Raw genomic sequence first — 15,165 nt, 5'->3', positions numbered from 1 at the left:
ACTTGAAACACATGATCTTCATGGCAGGGTCAACCTATTCGACTCTTATTCCCCACTATGCACTATAATAATAATAACATGAGTAACAACAATGACCATTTCTTGAAAATTCACTACATATCACTCTGGTAGTCTAAAGTCCTATCATTTTAATGCCTCATCTACTTGTGACATTGTCACTATGATCATCCTCACTTTACTGATGAAGAAATGAAACCACAAAGAGACTTGGCAACTAGCTAAAGTAACTTTCCTTATGGGTGAGGGACTTGAATTTAAACCAGAAGAGTGTATGCAGAGCCCACCGTCTTAACCACCATGCCTTCTTCTGTCTTTGCTTCAGTCACCCAGGAAAATTCTCCATGTCCTCTCTGAACTGTACTGTCCTGCCTCTTTGCCTTGACCTGTACTGTTGCCCCCAAATGGACAGCCATTTCTCTCATCTTTACCCACCAAATGCCATCTATCCCTCTTTCAAGTGTCATTCAAATGTCACCACCTCCTTGATTGTTGTTGTTGTTGCTGATTGTTTGATTTTCTTGCTTGGAGGTGATCTTTTCATTCTGGAAATACAGAAATTTCCCAAACATTTTTATTTTTACCTTATTCTTTTTTATTAGTGTCATTTGGATACATAGGTCAGCACCACCAGAGTGTAGGATGGGACCACAGCTGGTATCCCCTTAATCCTTTTCTGTATTTTTTTGCGTGAAATGCAAAAAGATGGTTTTATTAGATGAAGCTGAATTAATGTCCTTTTGGAACTGAAAGCAGGTTGATTTTTGCACCTCTCTTCAAGTCCCTTTGAAAGTAAAGTCAAGGGCTTGATTAAGGAATGGAGAGAATTTTTGTAGTCAGTCAATTCCTGCTGTGATAAATCTCTTGGGTGAAGGATGGGAGGCCGAGGACATAACTGACAATAGCTGTGCTTCCACAGTTGACTAGATTATAGAACATACTCATGACTCTGTGTTCCAAACAATGCACAAAAGAAGGCAGAGTGAGGTGAAAGAAGGACCGAGGAGCCGGTGTGAAGGGAGGGAACCTGCCCTGTCCATTTTGGATATGGGGACAGTGACTTTTTCAAATAAGTTCACTTCACAACCAGCCATGTCTGGTACAGGCTCTGGAGGTCCATGCTTAGAACGGTGGCTCTGCTACCTGCCAGCTCTCTGACCTCCCATGTGCCCTCTCTGTGACTTGGTGTCCATATCTGCAAAATGAAGATAATAACAGTACCTGACTCACAAAGTTTTGGTGAGAATTAAATAAAATAACCACTGTCCAGGGAAGAGAGAACTGCCTGGCATACAGTGTACCCTAAGAGCTGACTAGGACTCTTACTGTTACATGCTTGGTGACCAGAGAGGAGTCTGGAAGGGCAGGGCAGTCTGGTGAAGTCCTGGAAGGGCTGGGGCAAGTGTGTGGAGTAGCCAGGAGCTGTGGTCCTTCCAGATTCTCCTGGGTACTTGTCAGAGACCTCAGTGTTTTCTGCTTCAATACCCACACTTAAGATTTGCGGATTCCCTGGTAGGAGGCAAAAAAGCCAAGAAAGTCAAGGCATTTGTTGTCTCATCCTCTCTGGATGTCTGTTTTCTTGATCGCTCTTCATTGGACATGAGAACATTTAGCCCCCACTTTCCCACTTTAGATATGGAGAAATTGAGGCCCCGAGAGAGGGAGAATTTCCCCAGGTTGCACTAAAGAACCAGAATCCAGATCCTCTATCTTCCCCTCTGGTGCTCTTTCTACCACACTGTCTCAAAATTCCAGGTGGGTCTCACCAGCTGCACAACCTTCACCAAATATTTACTGCACTGCAGGCAGCACTAGGAATTTGACACAGTGCATTCAGGCTAGTATTAGAAAGGCAGCCTAATACATAGGAAGGAGGCTGGGATGGGGAGTCAGAAGACTGGTTTGAAATCCAGCATCATCCATCAAGAGCTCCAAGCTCTTGGAGCCATAATGTTACCTGTATAGGACTTAGTGTCTCTGTGATCCATTTCATGTGATTGTTGTGACAAACAAGTGAGGTGGCATTTGGGAGTGCTCTTTATGAACTGCAAGGCTTTGTGCCAGGGTGGGTTTACATCCTTTCTCTCCAGAAACAGACTGTGTTTTCCTCTTCCCTGTCTTGTCCCTGGCAGCATGTAGTAATGTGCTATGAGATAAAGACTTTTCTGTTCATTGAATACACTCTCCGAGGCTTGTCTGACCCTCTGATGCACCATGAGCAAGAGGATGAGGTTTTGAAGGGAGTTCAAGGGGCCTGGGGGTGTGGGAGAGATAAACAGAGGGCTTGATTGATGAAAAATAAACTTGATTTAGAAAACAAACTTAAGCTAATGGCTGTAGGTGGTGTTAGTCATTCCGTTAAGGAATTTGGGAATACATATACATACTAATAAGAATTTATTTGCCTGCTTCTTACTCCTGCCTTTGGGGAAGGGAGGAGGGTAGAGGGCACTACAGGATTAAGACATTCAACCTGCATCTTCAGAAAGTCCCCTCGAGGGCTGGGCTTCAGCTCCTGAGGATGTGTTCACTCGGGTTCTACATGTCTTATGGGATGAACTGGGATTTTGGCCAGCTGTTGGTCCTGAGTGAGGGGGAGTAAATAGGATGCTAAGAATGTTGGAGTGGCTCCCAGCTTCCAGTCCATGCTGTACACTCAGTGGAGTGAGATCCCAAGGCCTTATGAAGCTGTGCCCCAGGACCTCTGTAATTTCCCTGGCCCACAAAGTCACTCTTCAGGAGGGGAGTCAAGGGAGACTCTGAGAAGCTCTAGTGCATTCCTGGGAGTACAGATTGCACCTGTGATTCCATAGTCTCAGGCATCTGGTTCTGTCTTGTTGTATAACATGAATCTTTCCCTCCTCACCACTTTTTACACAAATTTCCCCTCTTTTTCATATTTGGTGAATACAGAGAAGAGATAGGCTTCCCATAGTCCTTTGCACAAGGGATAATCCTATCTTTTATGAAGACCTGGGCCAACTTGACCTTCTCTTCCTCAGGCCGAATGCCTCTTGACCTCCTGCCCCTCCTGAGAGCTCTTCTTAACAATCATTGTCATCTCATTGAGCAAGTGGGTATTGAGAGCCCACCATGTGCCCATCTGGTCATGAGTGCGCAGAGGGCAAGCGAAGATGAGTCCCAATGTGGGGAGCAGGGGAAGCATGAACTTTCTTCACATTGGGGCACTGGAGTTTGTTCAAGAATGCAGTGTGACCATGATGTGCAGTGTGAAGCATAGGGCTGTGCTGCATAGAGACAGGAAAAGGTGTGTGAAAACATCCTTTAGCACCTTCTGGGAGCTCTCTGGGAAACTGTTTATCTGCCCTACACTTTAGTGCCTCAACTCTAAAGTTGAAACAAAGAAGTAACTACAAAAGCCTTACGATGATCATATTCTTTGGTCCAGTGATTCTATTTCAGGAAATCTAGCCCAAGAATGTGGGCAAAGACTAAGGTACAAAGATATTCATCACAGGGTTACTTAGAAGAGTGAAAATGTGAAATGTAGAAGGTTCCAGGTGCCCATTATTAGAATGGCTTGCATACAAGCTGTTCTCTCCCTTTCTCTCTCTCTCTTTCTCTCAGACTGATTGACTCATTTGGGAAGCCCTGGCTGACCTTGTGGTCAGTGGCCAGGAAAGGCCCCAGCAGTGCTCCTACACAGCCTTTTTAACTTGCTCAAGGACCCAAGAGATTCCTCATTGTTCACCTTTCCATTTTCTAAGTGTGAGTTATCTTCTGGGGATTTTCCATTGTGAACTGACTCCAGACTGGTTTTGTCTTGGCCTTGCAAGATGCATTCGGGTCCACATCCTGTTCTGTCTGCCAATGTCACTCAGGGGCTCCTAGAGCTGGACAAGCCATTAGGGAATACACAGTCTAACCCCTTTGAGGGGAAGGGACTTGTCACATTGCTTATTAGTTAGTACAAAGCCATGGTGAGCATTCAGGCCACCTGACTCTTAGCACGGTGCTCAGTTCAGGCTGAGGCAAATATAATTAGAAAAATAAACCAGTTGTCCTCAGAAATGCCCAAAGTGCAAGAAATGACCCAGACCCATGAATGACTATTCATGGAATATTCACTTTGGAGCAGAGATTGGACCATACCTCCAGCATCCCTGGGGGCATGGCCCCTCCTTCCCACCATCCCAATTCTTTGTTGGTTTCCAAGAGCAGGTCCATCTCTACTCTGTTGCTAGCCTGGTCCTCTTCTTGCCACTAGATTCTGATCCTGTCTTGGGTGACTGTGGGGTAAGGAGATAACCTAGCCTGCAGTCCTGATGCTTTGGGGAATTCAGAGACTGGAGCCTAGGCCATAGTTCCTCCTTCCACTCTCACCCCCTCCTCAGTAGCCCTGGGATGGGGCTACACCATAGTTCCCCTTCCTCCACCCTTCACATCCTCCTGTTTCTACCCCAACTCCTCCATTTGCCACCTCTTTCCTCCTTTCTCCCCTTCTCATTTCTCTCTACCTCTGTCCCTGATCATCCCATTTCTGCCTCTTCTTTCTCGAGCCAGCCCACTCTAACACCTTGAGCTTCATCCTGGCCATGTCCTCCACAACCCCCTCACCCCCCACCAGGCTTTCCAGATCCCTGCAAGGAAGGGCCTGTCTTTCAGGGTCTGCAAAATTTTCCTTGGGTGCACATGGGGAGGGTGCTGAGCATATGGGGCCTAGGTGCCTGGGCTTCTGGTATGCACCCATGCTCCTCGCCATGTGCCTAGACAGGAGAGAGGGTCTTATATTACAAATTTATCCAGCTGAGCCCACCCGGAGCTGCAGAGACATATCCACATGGCACGTGTACCTCCCTGTGAGTACCTGGGACAGGTGCAGGGGAGGTGCTGGAGAGGAGATCATTTGAGACATTCTCCCTGTCCCTGGATTTACCAGCTGGAGTACAAGCAGGAATTTCAAAATTTAAGTCTCTTCAGTAGAAAAGGTGCACTTACCTCTTAGGAAGCTCAGAAAGACAGAGATCAGTCCTACCTTCCCCAGGAACAGGTTGCTGCTGATCCTAGTGGGCAGAGAGAATGACCAAAGGATGATGAGGTCCTGGCCAGACCATACCTTCAGATGCTATGTCTACACTCAGCTTGGAGTAGAGAGAGGGACTCAACTACCTACTACTTGTCTTGGACAAGTCTCTTTACTGTTCTGGACCTCAGTTCCCTCGTATGTCAAGTGAGGGTTGATGGGAGGATCAAATGAGTGAATAGTTGTAAAGATGCTGCAAACAGTTGGCATTATTGCACACCTCGCAGATTCCAGTGATACAAGAAGTCTTAATACATCTTTGTGCATTCATCGGGCTCTCATTTTTCATAGCTCCCTCTGGGGTGTGGGAACCAGAGGGGTCCAGGGCTGGGTTCAGGGGCTGAGATCCTCCCAGGCCCCCAGCCCGCCCGCCCCCCGCCCCCGCCCCAGCCCAGGGCCAACACGCGGATTTTCCTCCAGCAGGCGGCAGGCTAAAGGCTGCACCACAAGCTCCGCGCGTGAGGCGGCAGCACCGGCGCCCGCTGCAGCGGCACAACCCGGGCAGCCCCGCTCGCCTTGTGCGGGGGTCGCCCGTGCCGCTGAGCCAGACCTCCCAGCTACCCGGGCACTGCGGCCGCAGCGCACTCCCGCCCCTCGTTTCGGATCCCGCTGGTCAGCCTGTTGCCTCGCCGTCCTCGAGGCAAGCCACCCCCGCGGGAACCGCTAACGTTCCAGTTTCGGCGGCAGCGTTTGTCGGCGCGGAAGGGGATGCGCGGGTCTGCAGACGGGGCTGCTGGCTACCCGCCCCTGCACCTCCGCGGGCGGCCACTGGGGGCGGCCACACCGGAGAGCTCCGTGGGGACCGAGCGCACAGCCCCTTGGCTTCCTTCACCGCTGGCCCATCACTGCCTCCGCAGCCTGCTGGTTGCCTCCTTAGTCTGCTCCTGTGATCGCTGTGCATGTGTGTGTGTGTGATCGGGAGCGCGTGTGCGCGCGCTCGGGGGGCAGTGCGCACGACGGGAGTGCAGAGAAGTGTGTTTGTGTGTGTGCGTGTGGGTGTGAGTGCCTTGCTGGCCCTCGCGCAATCGCACACACTCACACACACACCCTGGCTGGCTTGTTTCAACTTGAAGACACCCCACATTCCAAGATGCTCGAGTTGCCTAGAAATGCCCGGGGTTCTTCGATCTGGAAAATCCTACCGGCGTCTTCCTAGGGAGGGATTATTATTATTATTATTATTATTAATTATTATGGAAGAGAAGAGAACAAGTTGGGCTTTTTCCTCCTTTCTTGCTAAATGCCATGGATATAACTGAATAAGCAGCTCAGGGCTCTCCCCGCGTGGACGTCCGAGGCCACCATCTGTCTGCGTTCGCCAGAGCCGAGGGCTTAGCTCCAGCCTGTGTCGGGCGGGGAAGGATGCGTGGCCACAACGGGGAGCCCGGGTGCCCCGCGCTGCCGGCCTCGGTGCCTCCCAGCCAAAGGTAGATGCTGCCTCGCCCAGGTGAGTGGTCACCCCCACTGCGTCTCCGCGATCCAGTGTTTGCGAGGGCTCGGTGCGGGGCTGAACGCACCCGGGGAACCAGGAACTTTGCATCCCTTCCTTTTTCACTTGTGGACTCCCTCATGCGGGCACTCGTGCGGACACCGTCTTCTTTTTTCGCTCATCCGTATCTCGGGAGGTTTCCTTTTCTTTCTTGTGTTCCAGAGTGGGGGTGAAACTCTGGAGGGGAGCGGGGGAGCGGTCCCTGTGAAGCCGGAGGGCAGGAGGAAAAGACGGAAACCCAGATAGATGGAAGCATGGAAATAGCGGGAGAACTTTGCCGTCAGGCCACTCTGTTGCATCTCCCCACTAGTAAGGCCTGTCCCCAGCTATTGCTGGGGGCTGGGTCGACCTCTGGAGCTCCTGGCTCTCTCTGGGCTGGGTGGGTAGGGTAGAGCCCAGCAGAGAGCTTGATTCAGCGCTCCTGAAGGGAAGGAAGGCATCACTGCAGTTTGGGGAGGCAAGTAGGGCAGACTCAGGGACCCTATCCTGGTCTCAGGCAGAAGGCAGGGAGATCAGGCGGATTGTGTGCGTGCAGCTTGGGGCATCGGGATGGCGTGATGAAGCAATATGGAAACTGGCATTAGCTGTGCCTGGTTGGTAGGTCTGTCTCCCACCCAGCCCTGCCCTGGTTCTATGGTTAGCCTGGGAAGGGAGGACGGAGAGCTGGTGGAGAGCTCAGAAACCAGCAGTGCCTCACTCTGCAAAGACCCTAGGCAACTACAGGGAGGTGTCTTGCCCATCTCCCTGTCACTCCAGTACAAAGGACATAGAGAAAGACAGAGCCCCTGAAAGCCAGAGCCTGAGGGAAAGAGGGGGGAGAAAGAAGGAGAAGCCTGAGCAGAGGCAGCAGAGGGGCTGAGCCGAAGCAGCACAGCCAGGCCAACACCAAGCAAGTGAGGAGATGTCCACAGACTGACAGACCCTGCCTGGTGGGAGCTTATCTGAGCTGGCACTCTGAGCTGGAGTTGCAGGCATGGTTGTATACGCTGACCCTCTGCCCTGCCACAGCCTGTGTGTGTCAGGGAGGGGGACCTCTGTGGCAGCTATGGGCTGATTGGCCTTGTGGGGCTGGGGGAGGGGGTGGCTTCGGGAAATTGGTTCCCCACAGCTGGGGAGGAGCAAAGCTTGGGAGGAAACCGCCAGTCTCTGATCTGTGAAGTTCCCTGGGACCAGGGTAGGAGGTTCTAGGAGGGTTGTTGTACTTGGCTGGAGGCTGGTTTAGAACTCGTGGTGGGGAGACTGAGGGGATATTGTGGGGTTACTGGGAGCTAAAGAATCTGTGTCTTGAGATTGTGCTCTGTGCTAGTGACCACCCTCTGCAAGGGGCTTATACAACCACAAAGCGGAGCCTGGCAAGCCGTGGGACTTGCTCCCAGGGAGGCTGAAGGGAGTCAGGGTTGTGCAGGGTGGACTTTAAGCTTGTGAGGGCCTGTGCTTGGAGACAGCAGCCTCCGTGGACCATGCCAGCTGCCAGCTCTTCTGCTGACGCTGAAATGTCGCCTTTCCCTCTACACTCTGGCTGGGAGTGCGGAGTTCCATTTTTCTCCTAAGGCCTCTCACATGCTTCTTCTGCTCAGGCCCCCTGACCAGCTCTCCATTTAGTGTCTGGTCTAATTCCTGCCCAGGAATGTCATTAATTATCTTCCTGCCCTTGGTTTGGGGAATACAAAGAGCAAGCTTGGCATTTCCGTTTCAACCTCTGGCAGTGCCTCACGGGGAGGTGGGATCCCAGCTCTCTCCCCTGTGGGGCTGGACTAGGGGCTTATCTGCACTGGGGCTTAGGCTCCTTGCTTCTCTGATGCTCCAGTTGCATTCCCAGGCCCAGAAATTGGAGAAGCTGGGGAGCGTGGCCCGGGGGCAGGCGAAGGGAGCCTCCAGGAGGCAACCCTGAAGAGGAAGAAGAAGGAGGGCGGATGGGTAGGTAGGGCCACTGGGAGAACGAGGCAGCCTTTTGGCCACCCAGTCCCTGGTGTGGAAATCACCTTCCTTGTCTGGGCTGCAGATCTGAAGTAAAATCAAGAATCAGGGTTCTGACCAAGTGCCAGGCTTGTAAAGTGTCTCCAGGCTGTGGGGAGGAGCAGGGTCTGTTCTCCTTCAGAAAATACCCTGTCCTAAGGGGAGATGGGCACAGTGATTGGCTTTCAAGGCATTCCTGTTCTTATGGGGGTGGCTGCTAGCTTGAAAGCAGAGACATAGGGAAAAAAACCCAAACAACCAGAGCTAGCTAAGTGGAGTTAGGCTCTGGACAAAAGCAACACCAGTTTGGGTGTTCTGTGATGTTTCTCCGGGCACAGTTGTCATTTTAGGGTGCAAGTTATTTGAAGGGATTGAGTTGTCATTCAATGGAGTAGAACCTAAACTTGGAGGCTGGGTTCAAATTCTGCCTTTGCTACACCTTTGTTCGTTAATCCCTGGAGCTTCTGTGTTTCCTCATCTGGCAAAGGGAAATAACAGTGTGTGCCTCACAGATGCGTTATGGCCCCATGTTTGTCATAGTGCTCCCCAAGCCCCTGGTCAGATCTGGAGGAGTGTCAGGTTGGAGGGGCCGGGTTTGGAGGGGGGCCCTCAGAGACACAAAGGATAGTGCCCTTCCCTCCTCTATTCACAGAGCTGCCAGGAGGGTTTGATGCCATCACCTGTAAGGTGATCATTAAAAGACTCCAGGAAGCCCTCAGGAAAACTTTGGGTATTGATATTACAGAAGCAAGTTTCACCTCTGGGGCTGTGGCACCTGCTTCCCTGCCTCTCTCTTGTTTGCTTTGGAATTTTACCGCCTCCCCCGCATTTGCTCAGTATGCTTTGACTCTGTGTTTTATAATTGTCATCTGTCACCCTTTTCTGTCTGAAGCTTGAGTGTGAAATATCCCCCAGAACCCAGTCCCTTCCTTCTCCTCTTTGACTCTGCCTCTTTCTGTCCCCACACTGGCCTCACAGGGGTCGTTTCAGGTCCAGGCTAGGGTCTGTACAGGGCCTGTGTTGGGACCTGGGTCCCCTCTGTGGATTTGGGTGCTACACCCAGTCAGGCAGAGGAGGTCAGACCCAGACATGTATTTAGCAGGGTCTGACTAATGAACCAACTGAAACTGGAGCTGAGAGGAAGGTCTACCCACAATATGGGAAGGCTTAATAAAAGGTGTTTTCAGAAAGCAGGCAATCAGGTCTGGAGATAGAGACAAAGAAGAGTAGCCCTGTCTAGACTGCTTAGGGTGAGAGCAATCAGGATGGCTTCCTGGAGGAGGTAAGGATTTCAGGAATAGTAAAAGTCCATAGAAGTCTAGAGAATGCAGTCTAGAAGTTCATAGAAATATAGAGAGATTTTGTTTTCTTTTAAATTCTCAGAGGTCATTGAGAATTTGGGAAGCTTCGGGGGTGGGGTACTGGACAAGTAGAATGGATATTCCAAGAAATTTCTTAGGCTATTAACCAGCTCTTCCAAGCAATATTTTGATTGCTTATTATGTTCCAGGCACAAGTCTAAGAACTTCACATTATTATTTCATGAAATTCTCTCAATCCTGTGAAATTTTCCTGTGAAATTGCCACCACTTAACTAGTACGAAAACCAAGGTTCAGAGAAATGTGTTCCTTCCAGGGGGCTAGTAAGTAGCAGAATTGTCACTCCATTCTCATGTCAGCTGAATTCAAAACCCTCACTCTTTAACTCCAACATGCTGCATCTCCTCCACAACGAGGACAGGTAGACACCAGGGACTGGCACCTCTCCAAGCCTGCTGGCCTCCTGGCCTGGGTGGGGAGGCAACTTCAGAGCCTCCATCACAGGGCCCTGCAGAGCCCACCATCTCCACAGGCATTGCTTCCTGCCCTGCCCACTCATGCCCAGCTGTTTAAAGGCTCCCGTCAGTCAGCACCACCCTCATGGACAGCATGGAAGACAGGACAGTGGGGCAAGCCCTGGACTGGACTGCAAGTCTTATGACCCAACACTGCCACGTGTGTGTGACCTGGGTGGGAGGGAACTCTCCCTACTCCCCTAAGGTCTGGCTTCCTGACTGATCCATCAGGATGGTAATGCTCACTTCCCAAGGTTGACGATGTTGGGCAGGGCTGCCTTGTGAATGGGCTTCATATATTCCACAAGCCTTTTAGCACTCAGAGTTGTACAGGGTGGGGCAAAAGTAGGTTCATGGCAGTTCATATGGAAAATGATACAGTAATTAATAAATAATAATAAAAGAATAAACTGTATTTTGCATACTCACAACAGCGTGTTTTGCCCCATGCTGTATTTGTGACTCCCTTCTAATATAGACTGAGTAACTAAAATATCAAGTGTGACAATGCCCAAGTATGAAGGCATTAAAGGTGGGCTTTCATATGTCAATTTCATGTAGGACTGGAATTAATCAGTGAGATAATAGGCCAGTTAATTCTGTGCCTTCTGGGAAAAGGGATAGTAAAGAACCTGCAGAAGAGGGGCCTGTGGTCTGGATAATTGGGTGGGATTGGTACCAGACAACAACCAGAAAGATATACACTGATACGTATAACATTCCTTTTGTAATCAAAGGTCACCATGAAAACTCTGGCACAGAGCGGGCAGAGGGCATTTTCCTTAGGCCACTGTTTCTTGACCTTTTTTTCACTACTGATTCCTCTAAGGGGCCTTTTTTAGACACTTTTTCCTAACTGCACCCCTCATACAATTTAAATACCACAGACATATCATGTATCTGTTTATGTGTTGTAATGTGTATCTGTGCTTTATATACAAAAAGTTAGATTCTTTTTCACCCCTCCCAAGAACCAATGTTTGCCCCCTGGGGGCGCTGTTGCCTCCATTGAGAATGCTTAGTTTAACAGATTAGGATTAGAAAACAAGATGGATGACTGAGGCAGAGAGAATCCAGGAGATGATGAGGACAGATGAACTCTGGCATGTTGATAGTCTGAGTGTGGTTAATGGATCAGCAGCATTGCCACTGCCTTGAGCAGATTGGTGATGCAAAACCCCACCCCACCGCAGACCTGCTGAACAGGCATCTGCATTTTATCCTGATGAGGGAGGGGCAGGGTTGGGTGCACTGCCCAAAAGAGGGGAGAAGTCAGACCAGAGACAACTGTGCACTGGGTCACTGGCTTGTTTAAAGATTGGGTTCAAGTGCACCAGGAAAGTTCAGTCAGTGATACTGTCCACATCTGTCAGGATCTATTGGTCTTTGTTCTTTTCTGGGTGATTTTGCATTGCAGTGCAGGTTGTGATAAGTGGGGAGGGTGCCACAGAGGAGGCACAAGGTTGTGTGTGGCCTTGCTTCCAAGAAACGGAGGACCGGGGCTTCTTTGACTTGGGCAGATCTGAGCTGTTTTCTTCAATATTCCCAAGGTCCAAGGCTAATGGGTCCCATTTGAGGGCCAGACTGAACTGTAGAGGCAAGATTTAGGTGTTAAAATGTATCAGGCTGGATTAAACAACAAAATGGGCTCTTATAATTTGTCAGCTTGCTTGGGATTGTCTGCAGTACAGTTTGGGTCTCCTTGTGGTGGTCCTGTGTTAACAGGGCAGCCCTGAAATATGAGACTGCAAAATCCCCAAACTGGGTTCTTTAGAGTCCAGTGCACTTATTATCGGCATGTCCTACATTAACTCTCACCCACTGGCAGGAGCTAAGCCACAGCCATTCTGCCCAGACAGCAAGAGAAGCAGAATGCTGAGTCTCTCTCAGTGCCTCTCCCTTCTGCAGTTCCCTCCTGCAACGTCTCCCCTCAACACAGCCCTTCCTATACCCTACTTTGGTCTAGGCCGCATGGAGCAGACTTCCATCTCTCCCTAGCTCAGGTCTCTAAAAGACCTCATGGAGATGATAAATCTAGTTGGTCCTCCCATCTCCTCTTTCTTAGGACTCACTTCCTATTCCTTTTCTGAAGAGCTGGTACTCTTCTTCCTGGCTACCCTCTTGATCTGTTCCCCCACTTTAGTCAAATAAGCTTGTGGGAGACAGTTTACTATGGTCTCCAGTTAATATTGGTGGTCCATGTGAGATCCTGTTCAGAGTGGCTGTAAATTGGGTCTTGCTCTTGTGTGATTCTCTCAGACCTCCAAAATGAGTGACATATGGTCACTCAGCCTGCAGGACCTGGTGGAGCTTGGGGAGAGACCTAGGCTCAAGTTCTGGCTTGGATCTCAGTGCCTACTGAGAGAGAAATGGGCACCAGGGAAGATGGTGAAGGTATGCTTGATTTCTGAGCTCCTGGAAACCCCTGCAAATGGCCAATAAGGGCTGTGAGATGAGGTCCTGTCACTCTAAAAAGATGTTGAAGATCTGTGGGTGGGAAAAATTGATCTCTTGACTCAATGTTCTCTGCAATGAAGTCACTATAATACCCAGATAGTTGTCCAGAAGGAGGGAGGGTGGCTGGTGGCCTGGGGTCATGGAGGTAAAAGTTAGAGGTACTAGTACAGTACAAGGCACTGGGCGCTGGTTCAGGAGGACTTGTGGGCTGCAAGGGAATCTGGACCGTGTTCTTTCAGCTCTGCCAAAAACTTGCTGGGTGGCTTGGGCCAGCCCCTCTTCTTTACCACTCTCACCTGCAGAATAGGACCTGCATGCTTCCTCAAGTCCCTCCCCATTCAAGGGTTTGAGCCTTTTACTTGTCTATGAACAAACCTGAGTAAAGATACATCTGCTGAGCCATCCAGGCCCTGGAAGTGACTTGTCCAGGCTCCTCCAGCCTCCTTTTATTCCTGCTCTCCTTCAAGACAGCAAGCACTGACCTGATGCTTCCCTCTGCCTGATACCTTCTAACTGCTCTTAACCATCCTTATACCTTGTTATGAGGTTCAGTTTCAAATGACCAAGATCCCAGGGCTGCAGTGTGAAGGGAGTGTTTCCTTCCTCTCCCACTCCAACTCATGCAAGTGCACATACACACACTCCTACACACTCACATTCACACATGTGCACATGCACACCCACAAATATGCACAGGTCTGCCTGCTCACACTGTCACATACACACATACATGCTACATGCCCTTACATATATTCTCACATACACATGCATGCACACAGTCATGCACACATGCACACCCCTATACTTACATCTACAAACACATATGCACATACATACACACTTGCATGTGATGCACGTACATACATATCCGTACACAAACACCTCTCACACATTCAGATGCTCACATGCATGTGTCTGGTACCTGTACACCATACACATGCTCTCACATGAATAGACACACACTAGCACACACTCTCATGTCCACTTCCTCAGCGACTCTCTCGAAGACAAGTGCCCCTGCCATTCTACCTTTGCAGAGCACTGACTGCTTTACAAAGTGTTTCTATGTATGGTCCCCTCAGCCTTCATAGCTCTTTGAGCTCAACTGGCATGACTCTGGCCTCCTCCCTGTCTGGATGAGGAACCAGGCTCAGATTAAGAAAGGCCATGTAGGTAGCAGAGCCAGGAGGAGAACCCTGGCTTCTGACCCTGTCTAGAAGTTCCTCACCACAGCGGATAGTATCATATCACAGTGTCACATCTGTCACTACGCTTGCTGCGGAATAGCCCTGGAAGATAGGGAGGGTCTATTTGTCCAAGTGTGAAAGCTGGGAAACTGTGTTCGGGAACGGTCACACGGGGGGCAGTGGAGCTGGCACTGGAGTCTTCTGTCCTCTGTAGGGACATTTGTGCACGCCTGGTGATTGTTCCTTTGTAGCTCTTTGAATCACATAAAACCTCTAGCAATTGAAAAATGCCACCCTAGGTCAGCCCCCTGGGCATTCCAGCCCCAATTCTGCCTTGTTTCCACTGAGAAAGGATGCAGGAGAGGACTGGACCATCTCTACCCTCTCAGGGTCAAGGAAGCCCTCTCTGCCATTTCTCATAATGCTTCTCAAGGATCAAGGTGTGTTCATCATGAATGTGCCTCAACTCACTCACCATTTTCATCTCCTCAGCCTTGCCTGCCTCTTGAGGCCCTAAGTTCTAGACTTTGTTTTAAGGTCAGGAGAGCCTGACAGTTTAGGATTTGGCGATCAAGCCCACACTCCTTCATCCATCCCTTTCATAACTGGCTGGTCAACAGTCCTCACCAATCAGTTTAACTTAACAAGCAGTTATTGATCACCTACTGTGTGCTGCCAGCAGGCCAGATGCTGCAAAGATGAATCATCTCTCCAGTCCAGTCCATGTGAACACACAGTCCTCCATCACATCAATCATTTGATTTATTCTTCTGTACTTTTTCCAGCCCTGCCAATGGACAACAGGACTTGGTGGAGGTGGGGGATGGTGAGGGTTCCTATGCTGGCTTGTTTATGGCATCCTCTCTCGCCTGCATTTCCATGCACACATGTGTATGTGTACTTGTTTGCTCAGGACTCAGCTGAAGGTCACTTGTGATTAACTACCTTCTGTAAAGCTGATCATGCTGGTGATGGTGGTGGTGGTGGTGGTGGTAAAGTCCACTTAAGAAATGCACTCTCAAACAGCTTTCCCAAATCCCTCCCTAACCCCAACACTAAGCTGACATCTTACCATCTTGCCCAAACAGAAACTGAGGGATGAAGAGATCTGAGGGAGATTTGGGGGTCATGGTCCCAGTTTAGGGACAGCTGGCCCTAAAGGAACCATTTAATCTCCCT

At 50.0% G+C, this 15,165-nt stretch overlaps 1 protein-coding gene and 1 long non-coding RNA gene across 2 annotated transcripts in view; one reads left to right on the top strand and one right to left on the bottom strand.

Moving 5' to 3' along the window:
• Positions 1 to 4,552: 4,552 nt before the first annotated feature.
• On the bottom strand, positions 4,553 to 5,320 carry LOC118993491 (uncharacterized). The gene is made up of 3 exons (XR_005067864.1): positions 5,153 to 5,320; positions 4,978 to 5,042; positions 4,553 to 4,619 (listed from the first exon to the last, which is right to left on the bottom strand). It is a non-coding gene; the product is annotated as an uncharacterized LOC118993491 (long non-coding RNA).
• Positions 5,321 to 5,585: 265 nt separating this feature from the next.
• The window catches only part of LRFN2 (leucine rich repeat and fibronectin type III domain containing 2), a 183,366-nt gene continuing 173,786 nt past the window's right edge, over positions 5,586 to 15,165 (top strand). Inside the window, exon 1 of the mRNA XM_037052154.1 lies at positions 5,586 to 6,509. The gene's annotated coding sequence lies outside the window, so the exon portion shown is untranslated. The remainder of the gene's footprint in view (positions 6,510 to 15,165) is intronic.

The sequence above is a fragment of the Sturnira hondurensis genome, unplaced genomic scaffold (genome assembly GCF_014824575.4).
Source record: "Sturnira hondurensis isolate 20B ecotype Veracruz unplaced genomic scaffold, ASM1482457v3 Scaffold0000880, whole genome shotgun sequence".
NCBI classification, from domain to species: Eukaryota; Metazoa; Chordata; class Mammalia; order Chiroptera; family Phyllostomidae; genus Sturnira; species Sturnira hondurensis.
Note: the sequence above shows the minus strand (reverse complement) of the source record. Positions and strands in the feature narration are given on the sequence as shown.